At 45.5% G+C, this 22,394-nt stretch overlaps 1 long non-coding RNA gene across 1 annotated transcript in view; it reads right to left on the bottom strand.

Annotated features, from left to right (window-relative positions):
- Positions 1–2,545: 2,545 nt before the first annotated feature.
- The window catches only part of LOC121441381, a 28,395-nt gene continuing 8,546 nt past the window's right edge, over positions 2,546–22,394 (bottom strand). The window contains exons 2-4 of the long non-coding RNA XR_005973456.1: positions 14,050–14,149; positions 3,220–3,288; positions 2,546–2,565 (exon numbers count right to left, since the gene is read on the bottom strand). This is a non-coding gene — a long non-coding RNA (uncharacterized LOC121441381). The remainder of the gene's footprint in view (positions 2,566–3,219; positions 3,289–14,049; positions 14,150–22,394) is intronic.

Genomic DNA, 22,394 nt, shown 5'->3' with positions numbered 1-22,394 from the left:
CACACACTCTCTCTCTCTCTCTCTCTCTCTCTCTCTCTCTCTCTCTCTCTCACACACACACACACACACACACACACACATCACTAAATACAGTCATCTTTTAAGGCTGTTGTGATGAGGAAGATCTGAAGGGCTGGCTTTGTATGCCTATATTTTCCCATCAAAGCCTGAGTTTCCTGAGCCACAGCTGCACTCTGAAGCGTTCTGCTCCCTGGTCCTCTCCTGGTTCAAATAATTGTGGTTGTTTTTCTCCCCCTTTTGACCTGAAGAAGCATCAGAGGGCAGGAACTCAAACAGGCAGGAACCTGGAGGCAGGAGCTGATGCAGAGGCCATGAAACTTACTGACTTGTTCCCCTTTGCTTGTTCAGAAAACAAAGCCAGGTGGGTACAAAATGATTTTATTATAACAAATCCATGTAGCTCTTTGCCCAAGGAAAGACAGTAGAGCCAGTCAGAAAAGTCTGGAACCGCTGATTCCTGAATCCTTCTTCTGTCAGTAGGCAGCCACAAGCTTGCTCCGCAGACTTGGAGAAAGCCCCTCTGTTTTTCTACCGTAGTCTTGTCCATTGCTATGTCAGACTGATGATCTCCACGCAGATCCTGCCAGTTCTAAATCTTTAAATCTGCGTTGGTCAGTTTGACACTGAAATAATAGGTCTAAGATTCTGGATGTTTGTCATGAGCCTGGTTTTCTTGCTCTTGATATGTATGCTAAAAACCAACCCACATTTAGACTTTTAAATTATTTTAGCTTAGTCTATGTATTGGGTGCGCCATCTCTGATAGACACATGGGGATCCAACCCTCAGCTCCTTCAGGGAATCCACACTGGTGTGTACCCGTCTTCCACCACACTGGTGTGTGTCCGTCTTCCACCACACTGGTGTGTGCCCGTCTTCCACCAAACTGGTGTGTCCCCGTCTCCCACCACACTGGTGTGTGTCCGTCTCCCACCACACTGGTGTGTGCCCGTTTTCCACCACACTGGTGTGTGCCCGTCTTCCACCACACTGGTGTGTGCCCGTCTTCCACCACACTGGTGTGTGCCCGTCTTCCACCACACTGGTGTGTACTCGTCTCCCACCACACTGGTGTGTCCCCGTCTCCCACCACACTGGTGTGTACCCGTCTCCCACCACACTGGTGTGTGCCCGTCTTCCACCACACTGGTGTGTGTCCATCTTCCACCACACTGGTGTGTGTCCGTCTCCCACCACACTGGTGTGTGTCCATCTTCCACCACACTGGTGTGTGCCCATCTTCCACCACACTGGTGTGTACCCGTCTCCCACCACACTGGTGTGTGTCCATCTTCCACCACACTGGTGTGTACTCGTCTCCCACCACACTGGTGTGTACCAGCTTTCCACCACACTGGTGTGTATCCGTCTCCCACCACACTGGTGTGTGCCCGTCTTCCACCACACTGGTGTGTGCCCGTCTTCCACACTGGTGTGTACCAGCTTTCCACCACACTGGTGTGTGCCCGTCCCCCACCACACTGGTGTGTACTCGTCTCCCACCACACTGGTGTGTGCCCGTCTCCCACCACACTGGTGTGTGCCCGTCTCCCACCACACTGGTGTGTGCCCGTCTCCCACCACACTGGTGTGTGCCCGTCTTCCACCACACTGGTGTGTGTCCGTCTTCCACCACACTGGTGTGTGCCCGTCTTCCACCACACTGGTGTGTACCGTCTTCCACCACACTGGTGTGTGCCCGTCTCCCACACTGGTGTGTACCCGTCTCCCACACTGGTGTGTGCCCGTCTTCCACCACACTGGTGTGTGCCCGTCTCCCACACTGGTGTGTACCCGTCTCCCACACTGGTGTGTGCCCGTCTTCCACACTGGTGTGTGCCCGTCTTCCACACTGGTGTGTACCCGTCTTCCACCACACTGGTGTGTGCCCGTCTTCCACCACACTGGTGTGTGCCCGTCTTCCACCACACTGGTGTGTACCCGTCTTCCACACTGGTGTGTGCCCGTCTTCCACACTGGTGTGTGCCCGTCTTCCACCACACTGGTGTGTGCCCGCCTTCCACCACACTGGTGTGTACCCATCCTCCACACTGGTGTGTACCCATCCTCCACACTGGTGTGTACCCGTCTCCCACCACACTGGTGTGTACCCGTCTTCCACACTGGTGTGTACCCGTCTCCCACCACACTGGTGTGTGACCGTCTCCCACCACACTGGTGTGTGCCCGTCTCCCACCACACTGGTGTGTGCCCGTCTCCCACCACACTGGTGTGTGCCCGTCTCCCACCACACTGGTGTATCCCCGTCTCCCACCACACTGGTGTGTGCCCGTCTTCCACACTGGTGTGTACCCGTCTTCCACACTGGTGTGTGCCCGTCTTCCACCACACTGGTGTGTGCCTGTCTTCCACCACACTGGTGTGTGCCAGCCTTCCAGGGGCAAAGCAGGATCTACGGCTTCATCCTCCCAAGGCTAGACCTTCCTTCTCCCTCTGGAAGCTGGCAACTGGTCCAAAGTTCATCGAGTATGCCTAAAATACATCCAATCTTAAGCAAAATCATCTTCTTTTAGTTTCCTCTAGCTGAGAAAGAAAAATAAGAATTGAAAGTTTATACTTTTTACACATATAAAATTTTGCATAATTTGTTAAAATTATGAACACCAACAGTTCACACTATTTTTCTTGTTAGGGTACTAGTGTTATGATAAACACCATGACCAAAAGCAAATTGGGGAGGAAAGGGTTTATTTGGCTTATACTTCCACCTCCTAGTCTTTCATTGAAGGAAGTCAGGACAGGAACTCAAACAGGCAGGAACCTGGAGGCAGGAGCTGATGCAGAGGCCATGAAACTTACTGACTTGTTCCCCTTTGCTTGTTCAGCCTGGCCAGGGATGGCTCCACCCACAATAGGCTGGTCCCTCCCTATCAATCACTAAGAAAATGCCCTACATGCTTGCCTCCAGTCCAATCAGATTGAGGAATTTTCTCAACTGAGGCTCCCTCCTCACTGATGACTCTAGCTTGTGTCAAGTTGTCACAAAACTAGACAGCAGTCCATGTCTCCAAATCTCAATATTTTTTAACACTTATGTTAACATATATCTTCACATTTTATCTATAAGATACAACTTCTTTGGTCTGTAAGAGGTTTTATGAATATGTACAATCAAAGATCAAGAGGGATTTCCCAGTCTTTTTCAATAACGCTGCTAAAACAGGAAAGATTACAAACCTGTCACTCATCCTGACGTGACATCCCTTGTCAAGTGTCCTGCATGATACGGGGACTTGCCTCTCCCATCTACAAGAAGCAAAGGGAAATAGCTGGAACTGAAGTATCAGAACAAACTCTTGGCACGCTTAGAAATACTTTGCATGTTGTCTCGACCTGACCTATGATTGTTTTAGGACAAGGATCCCACTGTGGCTGGACACTTGACCTGCAGAATTCCTTAAAAGAAAGGAGTAGGGCAGTGCGAACGTATCATATGTTCCACAAAGATACAAAACGTTCTGGACATGGCCTAGCTCTCAAGGAGTTCTCAGGCTGGCTAGGTCACTTAAGTACTTCTAAAAATATGATGGGATAATGTTCCTGGCCCTGTTTTCATGAGACACCAGACCAATTAATAGACAAAGAAACAGCCATCATCAGAGTTTGCTTTGAGAAAACTGTGCAGTCTTTATTGTGTGATTCTTATACATGGAGTCTTCCATTTGATCTCTGTCCCTAAATTCAAAGCTAAACTGCACAGCAAGATTTTGGGTTAATGTTATGTACAATAGGACATTTTCTAAACCAGACATTTTGAGCCTTCATATTTGTTTTTTTTTCCCCTGTAGTTGTAAATTTGCAATGTGTTCCCGCTAACACTGTGTTCTCAAATTTCCCTGTGCCCCCCCGACCTTAGCCCCTCCCCCAATCCCAGAATGCTGACCTTACTAAGTACAAGAATATCTCTTGGAAGCCGCTTACTTCCAATAGCACTTTCTAGAATTCCATGTATCACTTGTTAAACATGCTTTTACATTCTCCTATGCCAAAGGCTAGTCGTTACAGATAGAGCATTAAACAACACAGGAATAGTCCTGTCTCTACAGTAATGACTGCCAAAATAGATTTGGACAGGAACCCAGGGGCACCGAATGGGAGAGCAATAGAAAATTCTGCTGAGGCCAAAGCAGAGGCTCCTGAAAAAGGAATCTCACCCCAGAAACAAGAGCCAACACTCTACTCAAGCTTGAGTTCTCAGCCCCCCTGAACTCAGTCCAAAACACAGGTCTACCCACTCCCACGCATGCCTGAGTACAGGGGGTGTTCGTCCTGCAGAGACAGCCTGATGTATTCCTTGAATAGTATCAGTAGACCTGAGCCAAATGCTGTCTTAAGCTTTTTATACACACCTGTGGTTTGGTTTTGTTTTTTTTCACTTAATCCTCGAAACTTCTCTTCCAGATAGTATACAGGATCACACCTATTTTTTAAGTATAGAGAAGGTGAGTAACTTGTCCAAGGTTGCATAGCTGTGACTTTTGGAGCAGCGTTTGAATTAGACAGCCTAGCTTAGCCTTATCTCTCTGGCCCTGGCCTCTGTACCTCTGTACCCCAGCATGTTTTCTAGAGCAACACCCCCCCCCCCCCCCGCTTTGATGTGAAGAGTAAGGGGAAGTCTTTCAATTCTTGCAATTACTAAACCCTGTAACAGGAAATTGGTGTAAGCACACCAAGACACAGAATGCACCCTAGCCTGGTTGCACAGAACTCTAGCTCCAAGCACCCATCAGGAATGCTGTCAAACCTCCCTGATACAGAAGGTTCCAGTTTGTGTGTGTGTATGTGTGTGTCTATGTGTCTATCTATGTGTCTGTGTGTCTATGTGTGTGTCTATGTGTGTATGTATGTGTCTATGTGTCTATCTATGTGTCTGTGTGTCTGTGTGTGTATATGTGTGTCTGTGTGTGTCTATGTGTGTCTGTGTGTCTATGTGTGTCTATGTGTCTATCTATGTGTCTGTGTGTCTGTGTGTGTATATGTGTGTCTGTGTGTGTGTCTATGTGTGTCTGTGTGTCTATGTGTGTCTATGTGTCTATCTATGTGTCTGTGTGTCTGTGTGTGTATATGTGTGTCTGTGTGTGTGTCTATGTGTGTCTGTGTGTCTATGTGTGTCTATGTGTCTATCTATGTGTCTGTGTTTGTATATGTGTGTCTGTGTGTGTGTCTATGTGTGTCTGTGTGTCTATGTGTGTCTATGTGTCTATCTATGTGTCTGTGTGTCTGTGTGTGTATATGTGTGTCTCTGTGTGTGTCTATGTGTGTCTGTGTGTCTATGTGTGTCTATGTGTCTATCTATGTGTCTGTGTGTGTATATGTGTGTCTGTGTGTGTGTCTATGTGTGTCTGTGTGTCTATGTGTGTCTATGTGTCTATCTATGTGTCTGTGTGTCTGTGTGTGTATATGTGTGTCTGTGTGTGTGTCTGTGTGTGTCTGTGTGTCTATGTGTGTATGTATGTGTCTATGTGTTTCTGTATGTGTCTGTGTGTGTCTGTGTGTATATGTATATGTGTCTCTGTGTCTATGTGTGTCTATGTGTGTATGTGTGTGTGTCTGTGTGTATGTGCATGCATGTGTGTGTCTGTATGAGTATGTGTGTGTCTGCATGTCTATGTGTGCATGTGTGTGTGTCTGTGTATGTACATGCATGTGTGTGTCTATGTGTGTTTGTGTGTGTCTGTGTGTGTCTATGTGTGTGTCTGTGTGTCTATGTGTGTATGTGTGTGTCTGTGTGTCCATGTGTGTCTGTGTGTGTCTGTGTGTATGTGCATGGATGTGTGTGTGCCTGTGTGTGTATCTGTGTGTGTGTCTGTGTGTCTATGTATGTATGTGTGTATCTGTGTGTCTATGTGTGTGTCTGTGTGTATGTGCATGGATGTGTGTGTGTCTGCGTGTGTATCTGTGTGTGTTTGTGTGTATGTCTGTGTATGTATGTGCATGCATGTGTGTCTATGTGTGTGTATCTGTGTGTGTATGGGGGAGTGGCACAAATGATCCCTCTGGCCAAGAAAGGTGGCAGCACACACATAGGAAGCTCCCCACCTCCTGTCTGCTGAAGGAGTCAGGTAGATAGAAATGCCTTCAAATAACCTAAGATGTGAGAAATTGAAGGCATAGCAGGCTGGAATTGTCACTGGATATTTTTAGGAGAGCTTATTTTGCAAGCTAGAATTACAGAACAGAACGATGTAGTCAATTAAAAATATTTCAGGATGACTTTCTGGCATTGGGAGAGGATAACAGGAGAGTCACAACCGGTGACAAAGAACCAGAAGAGACTACCGTTCCTGCAACGCACTGGGTGCCACTTTAAAATGACATTTTAAGATAAACTGACTTATCCCCCAATAGCCAGTTCAAGTTGTCAACAAAAGGAAGCGGCTTATAGAAGAATTCAGAACAAGGACCAAAGAGTTTTTCAAGGGAGAGCGTTATTCATTATTTAGGCTCATAGTCTTCATCAAAGGGTCTAGGGGGGGTGGGACTATAAGGCCATACACTAAAGAATCCGCACACTCAGCTTTCATGGCGTGTGAGGCACCTCTATCTGGCTCCTGTTCCACTGGAGCCCCATACTTCCTATATCCATGTAGGGGCTCAAGAGTTATTATTGAACAGATGGGAAAATCGAGATGTGAGAAGGTCAAATATATTTATATGGGCACTAAGGTAAGAGTACAGAGTGCAAGGCCCATGCTTTCTTTCCAAACCGCCTATAGGCCACAAGCTTCAGTGAAGTGAAATGTGAGAAAAAGATATTAAAGAATTGAAATCTTGGGCAGTGGTGGCGTGTGTCTTTAATCCCAGAGCTTAGGAGGTAGAGGCACACAGATTTCTGAGAGTTCGAGCCCAACCTGGTCTACAAATGCTAGTTCCAGGACAGCTAAGACTGTAACACAGAGAAACCCTGTTTTGAAAAACCAAAAAGAAAGAAAAAGAAAAATCTGTGGGTACTCCATTTTACAGGAAAGAAATGAAATTTCAGTTATCTTGTCTTGCTCTGCCAAACCTGTCTCTTAGGTTGCCTCGACTCTTAGTGACTGTAGGGGTACCCACATCTTCTATTATATTTCTTGTAGAACAATGGGGTCCCATCATCAGCATGGAAACTTCCAGAAGATTCCATTACACGTTGTCTATCTTGGTTCTCATCCAGTGATTGCATCATTTTCCAAAGCCTGCCCTCTTTTGGCATGTTTCTTTCCTTTGGACATGACCGTCCTCGTCCACTTACAACCGGAAGAGCCACCATGGCTACTCTCTCATGCCCCATCTGTCGCACCCTCCCCCACCCCAGGATGCTGGGCACATAACAGATGTTCATTACAACTGTAAAGAATCGGCCACTCAAGCTGGAGAAATGACTCAGCCTTTAAGAGCACTGACTGCTCTTCCAGAGGATCTGGGTTCAATTCCCAGCACCCACATGGCAGCTCACAACTGTCTGGAAATCCAGTTCCAGGGGATCTGACACCTTCACACAAATGCACATAAAATAAAGATAAATAAATCATAAAAAAATTAAAAAAAGAATCGGCCACTCTCTAGCCTGTTCTCCCCCTCCATGACAAACATGATCTAATTATGGCCTTATGAAAACTTACATCATCTGCTGTGGGAAACGTATAAATTTCATAAAACATGATATTTCAGTTACCTGAGATTCAAATTTCTGACTTTGTTTGAATCCGTTTTTTTCTCACTTTGTCCTTTCACCAGGCCTCCCTTTGCTCACGCACTGACAGTGGGTAGTAGAAGCCAGCATTTATGGAATGTTTACCATGTGCTGGGCATGCTAACTTGTGCATATGTGTTATCAATCTTCATAATCGCTCTCCTCAGCTTCTAGCCCAGGAGACCAAGGCACAGAGAAGTAAGACAACTTTCCCGAACTCCCACCGTGAGGGGTAACATTAAAATCCACCAGTAACACACTGAAGAATGTCGGGTGGCGTAGTTAGAGAAATGATTGTATGATGGTTTGTGCTTTCTCCTTGATGGTTATTCAATTGTAAGCATTTTGCATGACTTTTTTATTTTTAATCTCCTCAAAACATTTTTGAGGTTTATATTATTGCATTTCTAGCTCTATAAGTAATGTTCTAAGAACTACTTGCCTCAGTTTCCCCTTCTTACAATGAGATCACGAATATCATTGCAAGTATTACTCTAATGGAAACCATGCGAATTAGCCATAGTGTGTGGCAGACTCTGTCACCGTAAACTATTATCACCTTTGACCTATCACCCTGACTTTCCTTCCTCATCAAGGTCTCCGTTTTAAGTTGCAGATGCTCACTCACTAGTGAGTACAGAGGTGTGATCATTTCTTTCTAATATTCAGGGTATGATTTAAAATAATTGTTTGACCAAATAATGAAGAAATACGTGAAAAGGAAAGGCTCAAACCTGTATAAAACATAATTGCACCTAGTACCATGAATGGAACATAATTTAAGGTGGACAAGCATTTGGTAATCAATGTATAAATAAGTGCATGCAGAAAAATGAGAGAATGCAGCCAGGAAAGAAAGGGGATAGTGAGATGGCTGGGAAGCAGGGAGGGAGGAACTCGGAGGCACGGGATGAAAAGCACACAGTGTTTCAAAGGTCATGTTTTAACACATTCACCTCATGCACAGTAAACCTTGTCTATTTAAATGGAATTAATATTTCCAAAACGCACAGAATGGAATCACTTAAAAAACAAATATGGGGCCCACGTCCAAGGGGAGAGAATCTCGTTGAAACGTGAGGAAGGAAGTTTATGGCCAGGTTTGTATTTCATCCTAGGTTTCCCACGCTTTTCAAAGAGCCGTGTTCTAATTCCTTCTCTAACATTTGGAAGGAAGTAAGGCAATTGTGAAAATAGATGTCCCAAATATCTAACCTAAATATTTACATTCTGCTTTTGTAGTTAAACAATTGGCTTTGTTCTTTAACATTTAGGTCAAAATACTTAAATGTTTTAAAACATCAATAGCGGGAGGATATGGGTGTTTTTATTTCCACTCCATAGTCTAAACTTACAGGTTTTAGCAAAACCTTCACAAGAAAAGAATTGGAGCTTTAAAGCCTAATGCACTCACACCCTGAAAACAGGGGGGAAGGGAGACTGCTGGCAACACAAAGGCAGCCCCCTTCACCTCCCTCAGTGAACCCTGGCAAGCCGTGCTAGCCCTGACATCATGATGAGAGTGTCCTCAACCTCAGGGGAGTGAGGCCAGCGGCTCCTGACGCATCAGAATCCTCATTTGGGAGCATTCTTGCGCACTCACACACACCAACACACTGCCCTTAGGACTCAGGAGTTAAACCCAGACACGAGTGCCAAGGATGTCACACCTCAAAGCCATTAGCTTGGGACACCTGGCTTACAGAACGTGTCTTTCCTTAAGGTAGGAGACCATTGTTCCTGCTAAGCTATCTTCTCTTCCCTCCAAAAACAGAAGCTGTCACCTCGGATAGCAGAGTCGGGCTAAGCAGGAAGGACTCACTACCTGGGCAAACGCCAAGAGGACTCTTTTGAGGTTGGTCAGCATGGCCCAGGAGTAGCTCTGAGATTCAGAAGCAAAGGGAACGCAAGTGAAAGAAAAATCAGAATTTGTGGCACTCAGTGAGCGACAGGCACACCACGGCTGCCACGTCAGCAAAATGAAACCGGATGAGAACAGGCGGGAAACGCGAGCATCTTCCAGTAAAGCTCTCTCTTTGCTGCCTTTGTTACACTGCTCTGGCCCTGGGATGTGTGTCAGAGCCTTGGAGCAAGCCCTTGAGCTGAGCTGTCCCCCGAGTTTCCAGAATTGCTCTTGTCCACACCAGAAGCCAGAATGGGACAGGCAGGTAGGTGTGTGTGTGTGTGTGTGTGTGTGTGTGTCCAGTTGTCCTGAATTGGTCACCTTTCTGACACCGGAACTGAGCCTTTGGTAAGGAAGCCACTCAAAGGTCTTTTGTTGCATAAACTTCAAGGAAGCAGCCGGATTCTCCCAGTCACCTCTATCAAACCTGACTTGGGCTTCCAGAGCTGAGTCATCCGCTCACTGACTTTCCACTGCGGGTCTCACTCCTGGGATCAGGTTCCACCTGTACCAATACTTTGTTGATGACAACAGTTTATCCTTGATGACAACAGTTTGCCCTTGAGAGCTGAGTGACAGGGGCAGCAGCTGATAGACAGCCTTCCAAACCAATTACAGGAGAGACCAAGAAAACTGATGCCCTACGAAAAGGCTCATGAAGGCCACGAGGCCAAGCGGGTATTCCAGTGGGCACCTTTGCCCGCAGATGTTCCTGGGGTTGCCCAGGGTGGGGTGATGGGTCAGTTCCAACAGCAGCAGAGGCGTTAAGTTCACGTTGTCACAAAAGGAATGTAGATCTGAACACTGAGGGTCGTCTGCACATATCCAAGCTGGCAAAGGAGAGCAGACTACATAGATCACTAAAGTAGACATGGAGCAATATCCACCATGATCCTTTCTAGTCCTCCAGTTCTCCGTGGGAAAGCTGGCTTTGACTGCCTTTTGAGAGAGGATAGACACAGCTTCTGCTGCATCAGAAGGCCCTACTGCTACATCCACACATCCCTGCCCTCCACAGCCCCCACGGCTGGACCCTTCTGTGAACTCATTCTATATTCCTTCCAGTGTCTTCCAGTACAGCTTTTCCTCATTCCTCAGGGCATCGCCCCATTCCTGTAATCTCTCTTCAATGGGCACGAGGGGAGCTCTGACCACTGATAACTGGTCTTGTCATAACCTTGCAAGCCTAAGAGAAAGGAAGAGTGTTAGGGTGGCTAGGAAACAACGTCTTAAGGACCACAGGACCGGGCTCTAGCTCCCCGCCACTGTGTGTGTGGTCTGTGGATGGTGTCTCCAGGGCTTTCTCCCCATCACCCAGCTCGTGTCTCCAGCTTGACGTGCTCTAGATAATTAATGCAGTGCTTGGCACACAGTCTGTTTCCTTCTGTACCTGGAGCGGCGATCATCAGTATTTTCATTAGTCACACATATTCAAGATTTCACGTCATTTCTCAAAGACACTTTTGTTTCTAGACTGTATGCCAGAAGGTCGTTATAGCCCCAGAGGAACACAGGAGTTGGTCCAGGTCGCCAGGTTCCAGTCTCTATTTTGTTTAAAGTTAGCTCGTCTTAAGTGCCCACAAGATGTTAGTTCTCTCTCTCTCTCTCTCTCTCTCTCTCTCTCTCTCTCTCTCTCTCTCTCTCTTTCCCCTCTCCTTTCCTCTCCTCTCCAAAATATAGAATCTCACTTTACAGGAAAGAACAATTCTTCAATTTCAGTGAAGTCAATCGTAGGGTAGTCTTGAGGTAATTAGTTTGTGCTTGAATAATCTAATCTTATAGGCATCGTTCTTTGATTTTGGCATGATGTTGGAACCTCTGTGGGAGCCATAGCTTCCCCCTGGGTGAGGAAAGTATTAGCTGGGTTCCCATCAGATGATGTCCAGTCTTTTCCTTATGTCGTGACTGAAGTTTTGTCTTCTACAAAACCTTTGGATCCTGACACACGGTGAAAAGGGGTCCTTTGCAAGACAGAGAAAGAGCACAGGAGAAAGGAGAGTTTGTGTGAACTGCCAAAATAGGTTCTTGTGATAAAAAAGACTGAACAGAGGCCTGCTAGATGACTCACACAGTCCAGGGGATCTCGTGGCTTTCTCCGTGCCTTCCAAGAATCCAGCTTTAGAGAAATTATACTGTGCCTTGCCCGCTTCAGCCCCCTTAAGCAACAGCCTAAGAGCAAGTGGTTAGAAAAGAGGGAAGAACAAGAACACAGCCCCTCTCTCCTCCTCCCTGGAGCCCTTTCCCATATACTGCTCTGCAATTCACGGAGCAACTGGGATGCATTCTTCAGTCATTCATCAAAAATGTGCTGAGAACCTACCTCACTTAGCCCTAGGGGACAAGCAGAGTCTCACTGCCAAAGAATGCAAAGATCCCCCTCCCTCCTACAGAGAAAGAAAGATTAAAAAGTCAGCATGAGCAGGTAAATAGGTGAATGCATGCCCTAGCAAAGGTGTTTAGACTGAACAGATCCAAGGGCACATCCTGTCTCGACCCCTCGCCAGCTGTGTGGCCCTGGGTAAACCACGAAAACCCCTCAGAGTAGAGGGAGTCTGTGGTGATTAAATGAGATTGCAGTTTCTTTGTTCTTTGTTGGTTGTTGCTGTTTGCTTGTGTGTGGTTTTAATTGTAGCATGCCTGGACATGAGAAGGAGCTCAGTGGGACTTGGTAGCAGACACCACCAGCAGAAAGGAGCCCTTACCTCCACCTGCAGCTGAACCAAGGCTGGCAGCGAGATGCTGCGAGTTCCTTTGCCTCCCCTTCCAACACACAGCAGAACACTTTTCCTCCTGCCCTCTGTTCCTACTAAGTGATAGAATTACCCATGGGCTGCAAGGGGCCTCGGAGCGCCTTATTTAGTCAGCTTTACTCACAAGAGGACCTCTTGACTGCCTCTTTCCATCCTGACCCCCCTCTTTCCTTTTCCCATTCCCTCTCCCACCCTCTCTCTCTCTGCTCTCTTCCTTCCCCCCTCTCTCATTTCTCAGGCTGACTTTCTTAGTAAACCACCACTTTTGAATTCCTTAAAACCAATGAGTCATGCACCCGTCCGAACTTGTGCACATTCCTGTCCCATACAGAACCCTTGCCTAATAAGTTTTTAGTTAATAATAAAACATCAGGCCAAGAGTAGAACTCAATTTAAACCCGCGCGTGCACGCACACACACACAGGAAGGTGTGCATAGAGAGCTTCCCCCCAAACACCCTTTACCCATGGTCTCTATACTTCATTTCACACACAACAGGGTGACGTGTAGTAAGTATCTGGCTCCCTCTCCAGAGCCCATCTGGAGGAAACAGGACAGACACTTGGGAAAAACTGAGTGACAGACATGGAAACACGGAGGCAAAAGGGCCATCAAGTTCAAGAGCATCTAGAGAATACAGAACTACCTGGACTTTTCATTTTAAATTATTTTTTTCTAAATATTTTCATGGTCATGCCTTGCCAAGTAGTATTGCTAGTTCTTAATGACCAGAAAGTATATTATTTTCGCTTTTTGTATGATGAGGTCTACAACACGACTACTCGTGTTGACAGTAGGTATGTTCATAAATACTTGCTGACTCACTGCCATGGTTCTGACTCAGGTCTTAAGGCTCGCACACAGACCGCTTTCCAGAACCCTTGACTCACTCCTCTACAAAGTCCTACAGGCCCTTGGGTGGCAATTTCTACAGGAAGTCAATGACTTCATCCCGAAAGCTTGTTCAATACGATGGGCACTATGCTGGAACCTTAGGAGTCATTACCACCCTGTGCTAAAACAGAGGTCAACAGCCTTGAGAAAGCGTCACCCTGGAAGGAAGAAGTCCTCAAGCCGCACAGTAAGTCCTGAGAGGAGACAGCGGCCTGGCTTTACCTGACGCCACACAAATTGAGCGGTCCTGCTCGATCAGCCAGAATAGGACTGAGGACAAGGTAGAGAGAGTTTACCTTACCTGGCATACACACCTCTATGGGTTCAGAGCCAACACACACACACAAACAGAAGAGACAGACAGACAGACAGACAGACACACACACACACACACACACACACACACACACACATCTTGCTTAAGAACCAGACAGAGATGGGAGGGGAGGAGAGAAGAGGTAGAGAGAGAACAGATTTCTACACATAACCCTCAACAGACACCTCACAAGGTCAGAACCAGATTATTTAGCCAGCCTAAACAGCTAAAGCCCTTTTCTCCATTCCCCAAGAATCAGGGCTAAATGAAGGTCAGATGTCTTCAGGTTCCCAAACACCCTCCCTGTAACGCTACCCCTGTGCACCACGAGATTTAAACAATTGAAGCCTGAGGTCATTGGTAGCTAGACTCATCCCACAGGGTTCAGTCCACTGCGTCCGGGGACACCTGCCACTCAGAAAGAAGGACATGGCACAGGAGCCTCCCTGATCACTCTCCAGCCCTGGCTCACCTCCACGAGAACTGCTGTGGCTAAGGAGCAACCAGCCAACTTCAACACCGGCCCAGCTCCCACAGCACACTGGCTCCGTGTTCCTCGGGATGGGACCTGGCTGGAACACAGGAATAACATCAGTCCCACAGCAGCACCAGGAAGGCAGTGTGTCCACAGTGTTGTTTCTGGAAGGGTGGGCAAGTCTGCGCCGGGGAACCTGAGGCCACACCAAACTGAAAGAGGCCCTTGTTGAAACAGAGCTGTTGCTTCAAGTTCCCACAACAATAGCCCGAAGCCCACTGCTTGCACCCACCCCCATCTCATCTGAACTCCTGAAACCCTACAACCACAGCCCTGAGAAACCTTGGAGGTGTGGTGACTCGGTCACTTGTGGACCAGGAATGAAGAAAACAAGACAGGCGATGTGAAGGGGTAGTGGGGTCTGCGGCCATGCAGAAACGGGACTGTGTGAGTTAGACAGGGATGAGAGGCTCTTCAGGGGCTGCTGCACAATTAATTCAGACAAAGCCAGAACAATGCTGACTGGGACATAAAATCCCAGCTAGACGATTCCAGCACTTGGGAGGTAGATGCAAGGACATTGCAATTAGGGGCTGGCTTGGGCTACGTAGTGAGTTCAAGGCTAGCCTTGATTAAGGTCTCAAAACTCAGCCTCAATAAGATAAACTCTAAAAGGGAAAGAATCTTTACTTTGCCTTTCTTAAACAAGAGACGGTTTGGAATTCCAATCAGCCATCTCTCCCAACCTAGAAAAGGTTTATCGGACCTCCCGAGTGCTGGGATTAAAGGCATGTACTCCCATGTCCAGTGCCTAGAACAATCCTTAATGTTTTCTTTTTTGCTCTGTTTTTTGATATCTGATTAGAGCTTTGATCACTTTTGTTTATTTGTTTGTTTGTTTTTATGTGCACCAGCATAAGGACGTCAGATCCCTTGAAACTGGGTTTACAGACAATTGTGAGCTTCCATGTGGGTACTGAGAATTGAACCCAGGTCCTTTGGAAGAGTAATCAGTGCTGAGCCAACTCTCCAGGCCCCTGGTCACTTTTTTTTTTTTAACCACTGTATTTTTAGATAACTCATCCACAACCGTTAAAGCCTGAGCCACCAACAACCCTGAGCCTAGAGCAGAGGTCTCCAAAGGAATATGCCCTTGATCATAGCTTCTTAAGCTGTGGGCTGCAACTCCACCTGAGGTCATAGAAGAGAATGCAGAGGTCACAACCGAAAAATGTTTCCGAGGGCACAGCAATGAGAATGAATTCACAACCAAACGTATAATGAACCTCAGGTATTTCCAGCAGCAGGAACCCATGATGCTGCAGACAAATTCACTCAGCTTTGGTTCTGAAAACACAACACAGACACTTTGCACTGTGCCGCCATCCCGCCATGCAAGGCCAGTCAACACTGCCTGAAACCCCTCAGCTCAGAATGGAGATAAGTATACGCTTTGAGTTGCAAATGTTCTGATCCCAGTAGCGACCCACGGTTTATGGGAAACAACAATTGATGGGTAATTTTGTTATCTGAAATTTCATACATATATATATTTTACTATCTCACACCTCTTCTCTCTTTCATCCCTATCAACACTTCCTGTCTCAACCAATTTCTTTCCCAGAGTCACGACTTTGGGTTTTGTTAGGTGGCGATTTTAGTTTAGCCAGGGACATCTATGTGCACAGATTAGAACTATTAAAACCTATAGGGTCATTAGTAGGTTCACGGCTGAAGGCACTTTCTTCTTCTTCTCCCTTTGTCTCTCAGTTGTAAATGGTTCAGCAACGACAGGTAAGGCCTCCTGCATCCCTCTTCCGTTCACTTCTGACTATTCACAAGCCGTTCCTCTGCAGACCCAGTGCAGGCAACCCCAGTTTCTCTGAGTTGGAGATTGCAAAGGTTATGCCTTGCCCATGAAGCTGCACTGGCTGGACGTATGCCCCCAGACATGTCAGTGAAGAGGGAATCTCAGATGAGAAACCACATCTATCAGAATGTCATGTGGGTAAGTTTGGGAGTTGTTTTCTTCATTCAATTGATGTGGGAGGACCCATATCACTGTGGGCAGTGCCACTTCTGGGCATGTTGTCTGGACTGTATAAGAAAGCAAACTGCTGAGCAAGCATGGAAAACAAGCCAGTAAGCAGGGTACCTCCATAGCCTCTGTGACTGTCCCTGCACAGTGAACTAACCCTCTCCACCCCAAGGTGCTTTCAATCATTGTTTAACAGGGCAATAGAAATCAAACTAAGACAACAGCCTTTCTCCTTGTTTTCCAGCTGTTGCATTCTTCCTATTCTCTTCTGCCATCATGCATTCTCAGCACCTGTGTAGCCAGGTTGCATTCTTCCTGTCTTCTCTTCTGCAGTGTTCCCTGAGCCTTGCAGAGGATGATATAAATGCTCAGCCATCATGCATTCTCAGCACCTGTGTAGCCAGGTTGCATTCTTCCTGTCTTCTCTTCTGCAGTGTTCCCTGAGCCTTGCAGAGGATGATATAAATGCTCAGCCATCATGCATTCTCAGCACCTGTGTAGCCAGGAATCTCCACATTCACCACCATACGCTGGAAAGACAAGCCTCTCGGATTCAGAGAGAGAGTAGTGTCTATTTGAGATTGGCTATGTAGAAGGCAGCTTGATGCTGTGTTAATCTAACAAAGTAGCAGTACTCAGTAGCAGTACCCTAGGGCTTACCACCTTCCCCACCGTGTTTTTCTTTTGAAAACAAGGTTCAAGTACCAGGAATATACTTTCTCCTATAGGCTGGGTCTGACTCAAAACAGAGAGCAAGCAGTTGGTCACTCTATTACCACAGTGTCATTACTGCACATCTTACTGGTCAAGTTGGTATCGTAGATCATAAAATTCATAGCTGGATATGACCACTGATGCTCCCCCGACCCTAGCAGCCTGGGACTAATAGAGCTGCCAGGAAGGAGGAAGCCTCCATCTCAGTTCTAACTTGGGGAAACAAAGAATTTTATTATTTTCTTATCATAATTCCTCAGCATGTGAGTATCAAATTAGTATTCCTTTGGATTGTATTATATTAGAATGTTTGATTTCAAAACTTGCTGTCTGAGCTGCTGACTTAAGCTTCATTTTACAAAAACATTAAATGAATTTTGGCTTGGAATTAGGGTAAAACTTCCAATGGCCTCAAACACATGTCTCCATTTTGGACTATGTATTTATGCATAGTGGCATTCTCTGCATTTGACAATTAAATCAAAATATCAATCAACTCTAAGAATACTGAAGATGCCCTACATCTCACAGTATCAAACATTCACCCAAGATTGATTCCTTATGTAAGAATAAATACTTACATCTTATTAGCAGGCAAATTTATTTTAATCTTTAATACATTGTAAAATTCTGTATATTCAAAATAAATATTTTCAAATAAATTTCTTTATAATTTCTCTGCATGATTAAATGTTTGACTGACATATTATTTTATATACCTATATACCTTAGGTCATGTAAAAATATCTCAAGCAAAGAAGTATAAGCAGAGACTGCTCGTTTGTTTCCCAGCTTCCCAGACCTGAATAATCACACTGAAACTATATTAATTATGCCACTGCTTGTCCAGTGACTCAAGCATATTCCTAGATAGCTCTTACATCTTGGATTAACCCATTTCTATTCATCTGTGTATCGCCACAAGGCTGTAGCCTGCTGGTAAAAGGTTCTGGGCATCTTTCTCCTTCTGCAGCTACATTGCATCTCTTTGACTCTGCCTACTCTCTATCTCTTCCAGTTTGTCTGTGATCTGCTAAGCCATTGGCTGGAACAGCTTTATTCATCAGCCAATAAAGGCAACACATATACAGAAGGACCTCCCACATCAAAGAAGGTGCAAATGGAGAGACATTTAACGAGCTCTGAGTGCTCCACAGTGGGTCAACAGTTAGATTTCTACATATCCTAATCTTCAATAAAACTAAAAATCAAGTAACAAGAAAGCATAAGCGTAATCATAGGGACTACATACAGACATGACTAGATGGAACGGCTCCTGCCCCGTCTCTCCTGCACCCACACATCTTCCTTAAAGATAGAATGGGGGTTCCACCAGTACTCATGCTTCCCTCTCGGTAGAGCAGAGTGAATTTCAGGCTACCAACTAGGCAGCGGTTCTCAAGCTGTGGGTAGTGACCCCTTGGTGAAAGATTCTCTCACAGGGCCTGCATATGAGGTATTCTGTATATCAACTATTTACACTATGCTCCATAACAGTAGCAAGATTACAGTTATGAAGCAGAAAAGAAATAATCTCATGGTTGGGGGTCAGCACAACATGAGGAACCGTATTAAAGGGTCACAGCATTAGGAAGGCTGAGAACCGCTGAGCAAGAAGATTCCACAAGTGGTTCATTTCATATAATTCAGAGCTTCAGAAAGTAGATTCTTCTAATGTAGATTAAAAAGTTTATACCTCATACTAGTGAACCAGTTATGTGAGGTCGAAAGACAAAAGAACAGTCACATTGAGAGGTGACTGTCACCTTCTCTCTCTTAGGGATACGGTGCGATGGCCTCTCACCGGCAAATATCCTCATACGAACAACTATGCCTACTATGTCTCTTTTAGGTAAAGATGACATTTCAATAGTGAACAGGAAAGCAGCTACCTCTCTAAATAAAACTCTAGTTTTGAAAATGGGTATGGTTGGCAGCTTCTGCAACAGTCTCACCGGATCTCACCAGTCTGCTTGGTTACCACGCATTTTGGATAAGCCCGTCACCTTAAGTGTGAGCCACAGGCAGTGACTCTAACAAAGAGAACATGGATTAAGTACCTGACCATGGCATCCATTCTTTTCGCCCTCTTTCTTTACAGAGAAGCTGAGTAGACACTAAGTCCGTGAAAACCTGAAGCCTGACAGCAACCGTGAGAGCGAACTTGGAAGCAGGTTGTCCCCTAATCTGGCTGGAGGCCTGGCATCACCCCAACTGCAACCTAAGAGAGGCTCTGAGGCAAAAGAGCACAGCCGAGTCTCTCCTGGAATCCTGACCCTCAGAAACTATAGGCAATAAGCATTTTCTGTTTCGAGACACTGGGGCAGAAGTGATTCCTTACTCTGTAAGAGCTAGCTCATGCTGTAGAGAAATCTTTCCCTGTCATTGGGTAGGTACTGGGAAATAATAAGAAAATGTTTCTTTTTCATTTTTTAAGTGTTCTATCTGTACACTTTAAAAAACTGGAAACAGAATTTCCTAATCTATTTAAATATTTCAAATGAAGGCTATTCAAAGACTTGATGCAAAGCTAAAAACATAAAATAAACAGTCTCTAAAGAGTTTGTAAGAGGGACTAAAAGGTGGGAAGTTACTAATTAAATTAATAAAAGTCTGAAAAGAGTGCTTCAGAGTTAAAAAGAAAAATCGTCCCAATAGATACATCTACAAAATCACCCCTGTGCCTCAGGGAACACTGCAGAGGAAGGGGTGGAAGATTGTGAGAGCCAGTGGACCAGAGAGCCAGTGTCCAGTGAGGCTGGACACACTCCTAGGAGTGTCAGAAGCTACACCCATAAAGTCTCACCAACATGGCTGTCTAAACATGAGTAGAAAACAGAGAACAGTAGACATGCCACAGTGGATAGGGGAAAGCCCACGTGACTTCAGTCCTACACAAAGAGCTACAGACAACTAAGGAGTATGAGTGTGAAGGAAATAGCCTTCCCCAGGGAAGAACACACCAATTGACTATCCAATAGCAAGTGGTCAGCCCTGAAAACACACATCTGATTAACACATGCAGACTGAGCAGGCTGCATTTAGGAATGCATATACATACATCCACACAGGTATGTAACAACAGTAATGAAGAAAGAGGCCGTGGATTGGAAAAGAGAGCAAGGAGGGTCTGGAGAAAGGAGAGGGAAGGGGACCAACATAAGTATATATATATATATATATGTCACCATATAGCCACTAGAGGGGAAATTCGTGAGCTGCCAGTTGGAACCTTGCCTGTAGGCCACGAGCCTCATGGTAAAATATAAAATAATGAAAATGGGTTAATTCTAGATTTAAGAGCTAATTAGCAATACACTTAAGCTATTGGCCAAACAGTATTACAAATAAAAAAAAAATTCTACGCCGGGCGATGGTGGCGCACGCCTTTAATCCCAGCACTCGGGAGGCAGAGGCAGGCGGATCTCTGTGAGTTCGAGACCAGCCTGGTCTACAGAGCTAGTTCCAGGACAGGCTCCAAAGCCACAGAGAAACCCTGTCTCGAAAAACCAAAAAAAAAAAAAATTCTAAAATGAAAGAAAAAGAAAAATAGTGTCTTGTATTTAATTAGTCCTGCCTGAAAGAACACTTCAACAGGAACTGTAGTTGCTTGTGTGGCAAGCTATTTTGATTAAAACTAGAAATCAGAATAAACTGAACTTAGAAGCAGTCCTTGAACATATCCTATTGCGGGACATTAAATGAAGGTTTTCAGAGCTGTGAAATAGGGCCTGGGAGACAGCTTGCTCTGAAGAGTGCCTGTCTTGCACTATAAGGATCTGTGTTTGATCCCCCGAACCCATGTAAGAAAAGTGGGGTGTCGTGACTGTTTGCAGTCTAACCCTGGGGAGACAGAGACAGGCAGATCCCTGGGCTCTCTGGTCAGCAGATATAACCTACTTAAGGCGCTCCAGACCAATGAGAGACCCTTTCTCAAGACAAAAGGGTGAATGACAACTGAGGAATAATACCTGAAGTTTCCCCCTGGCCTCTATACACATATGTACACACATGCATATCTATCCACATATATAAATGTATCTGGGAAGAAGGAATTTAACTGAGAAAATGCCTCTGTAAGATTGGTATGTATGCAAGTCTATGGGGTATTGTCTTTATTAGTGATTGGTGTAGGAGAACTCAGCCCACTGTGGGTGTTCCCACTCCTAGGCAGGAGGCCCTGGGTTGTATAAGAAAGTAGGCTAGTCAAACCATGTGGAGCAAGTCAATAAGGAACACTCCTCCATGATCTCTGCTTCAGTTTCTGCCTCCAGGTTCCTGTCTTGAGTTCCTGCCTCCAGGTTCCTGTCTTGAGTTCCTGCCTCCAGGTTCCTGTCTTGAGTTCCTGCCTCCAGGTTCCTGTCTTGAGTTCCTGCCTTCAGGTTCCTGTCTTGAGTTCCTGCCTCCAGGTTCCTGTCTTGAGTTCCTGCCTCCAGGTTCCTGTCTTGAGTTCCTGTCTCCAGGTTCCTGTCTTGAGTTCCTGTCTCCAGGTTCCTGTCTTGAGTTCCTGCCTTGACTCCCTTCCGTGATGGACTATGACATGGAAGTGTACACCAAATAAGCCCTTCCTGGCCAAGTTGCTTTTGACTGTACTGTTTTATTATAAATGATTAAATAACTATATATTTCAAAAGGACATGCTCAAGTTACTTCTCCTGTCGGGTATATGTAAACTGGAAGAGTTCAGGCATCTCTGGCCATGACAGGGAGTCCCAGTACCTTCGCTTGGTTAGGACAGCCCTTCCTTCTAAGTCCTGAACTTTTTTTAGCTACCTGAAATTCTCAGGGCACCTTGAGCAACCTCAGCAGTTTCCCATAAATCCTTTCCCACACTGACTCCACACCCTCTATTCAGTGAAGAATTCCTGTTTATTTTCTAACACTCAGTGCCCTTGTCAATCAGTCAAAACACCTTCCTCTCCTCTTCTGGATAATCTCAAGTACCTTTGGAAATATTTCACAGCAGGACTTGTTTCTTTTCCAGCCTTTACCAGTCTTGGAATTTTCTGTTGGGAAAGAATGGGGGAAAGATGGATGGGAGATAGATAGGTAAAGAAGGAAGGAAGAGAGAGAGAGAAGGAAGGAAGAAAGGAAAGGAAAGGGAAGGAAGGAAGGAAGCCAGGCAGTGGTGGGACATGCCTTTAATCCCAGAACTCGGGAGGGAGGGGCAGGCAGATCTTTGTGAGTTCGAGGCCAGCCTGGTCTACAAGAGCTAGTTCCAGGACAGGTTCCAAAGCTACAGAGAAACCCTGTCTCGAAAAAACAAAAAATCAAAAAGAAAGAAAGAAAAAAAAAAGAAAGAAAAGAAAGAGAAAGAAATTAATTTAGCATTTAGTCCACCAACTATTCTGTTGAATAAATGCAACAAATAGACAAATTAAGTTTTTTTCTCTATAGCTAGAAGTCCATATAGCAAGCTGAGAAGAGAATTCCCCATCATCTCTCCTGACCAGTTAGTCTTATACCACACAACCAATATTCAGCCTAATTAATTTTTTCAAAAATTATTCAATGATGCCAGAGAGATGGCTCCATGGTTATAAGCACTCGCTCTTGAGAGGACCTGGATTCAGTTCCCAGTACCAATGTG

This window comes from Microtus oregoni, unplaced genomic scaffold (assembly GCF_018167655.1).
Source record: "Microtus oregoni isolate MIOR12 unplaced genomic scaffold, Mior012 000077F_ref0000221, whole genome shotgun sequence".
Classification (NCBI taxonomy): domain Eukaryota; kingdom Metazoa; phylum Chordata; class Mammalia; order Rodentia; family Cricetidae; genus Microtus; species Microtus oregoni.
Note: the sequence above shows the minus strand (reverse complement) of the source record. Positions and strands in the feature narration are given on the sequence as shown.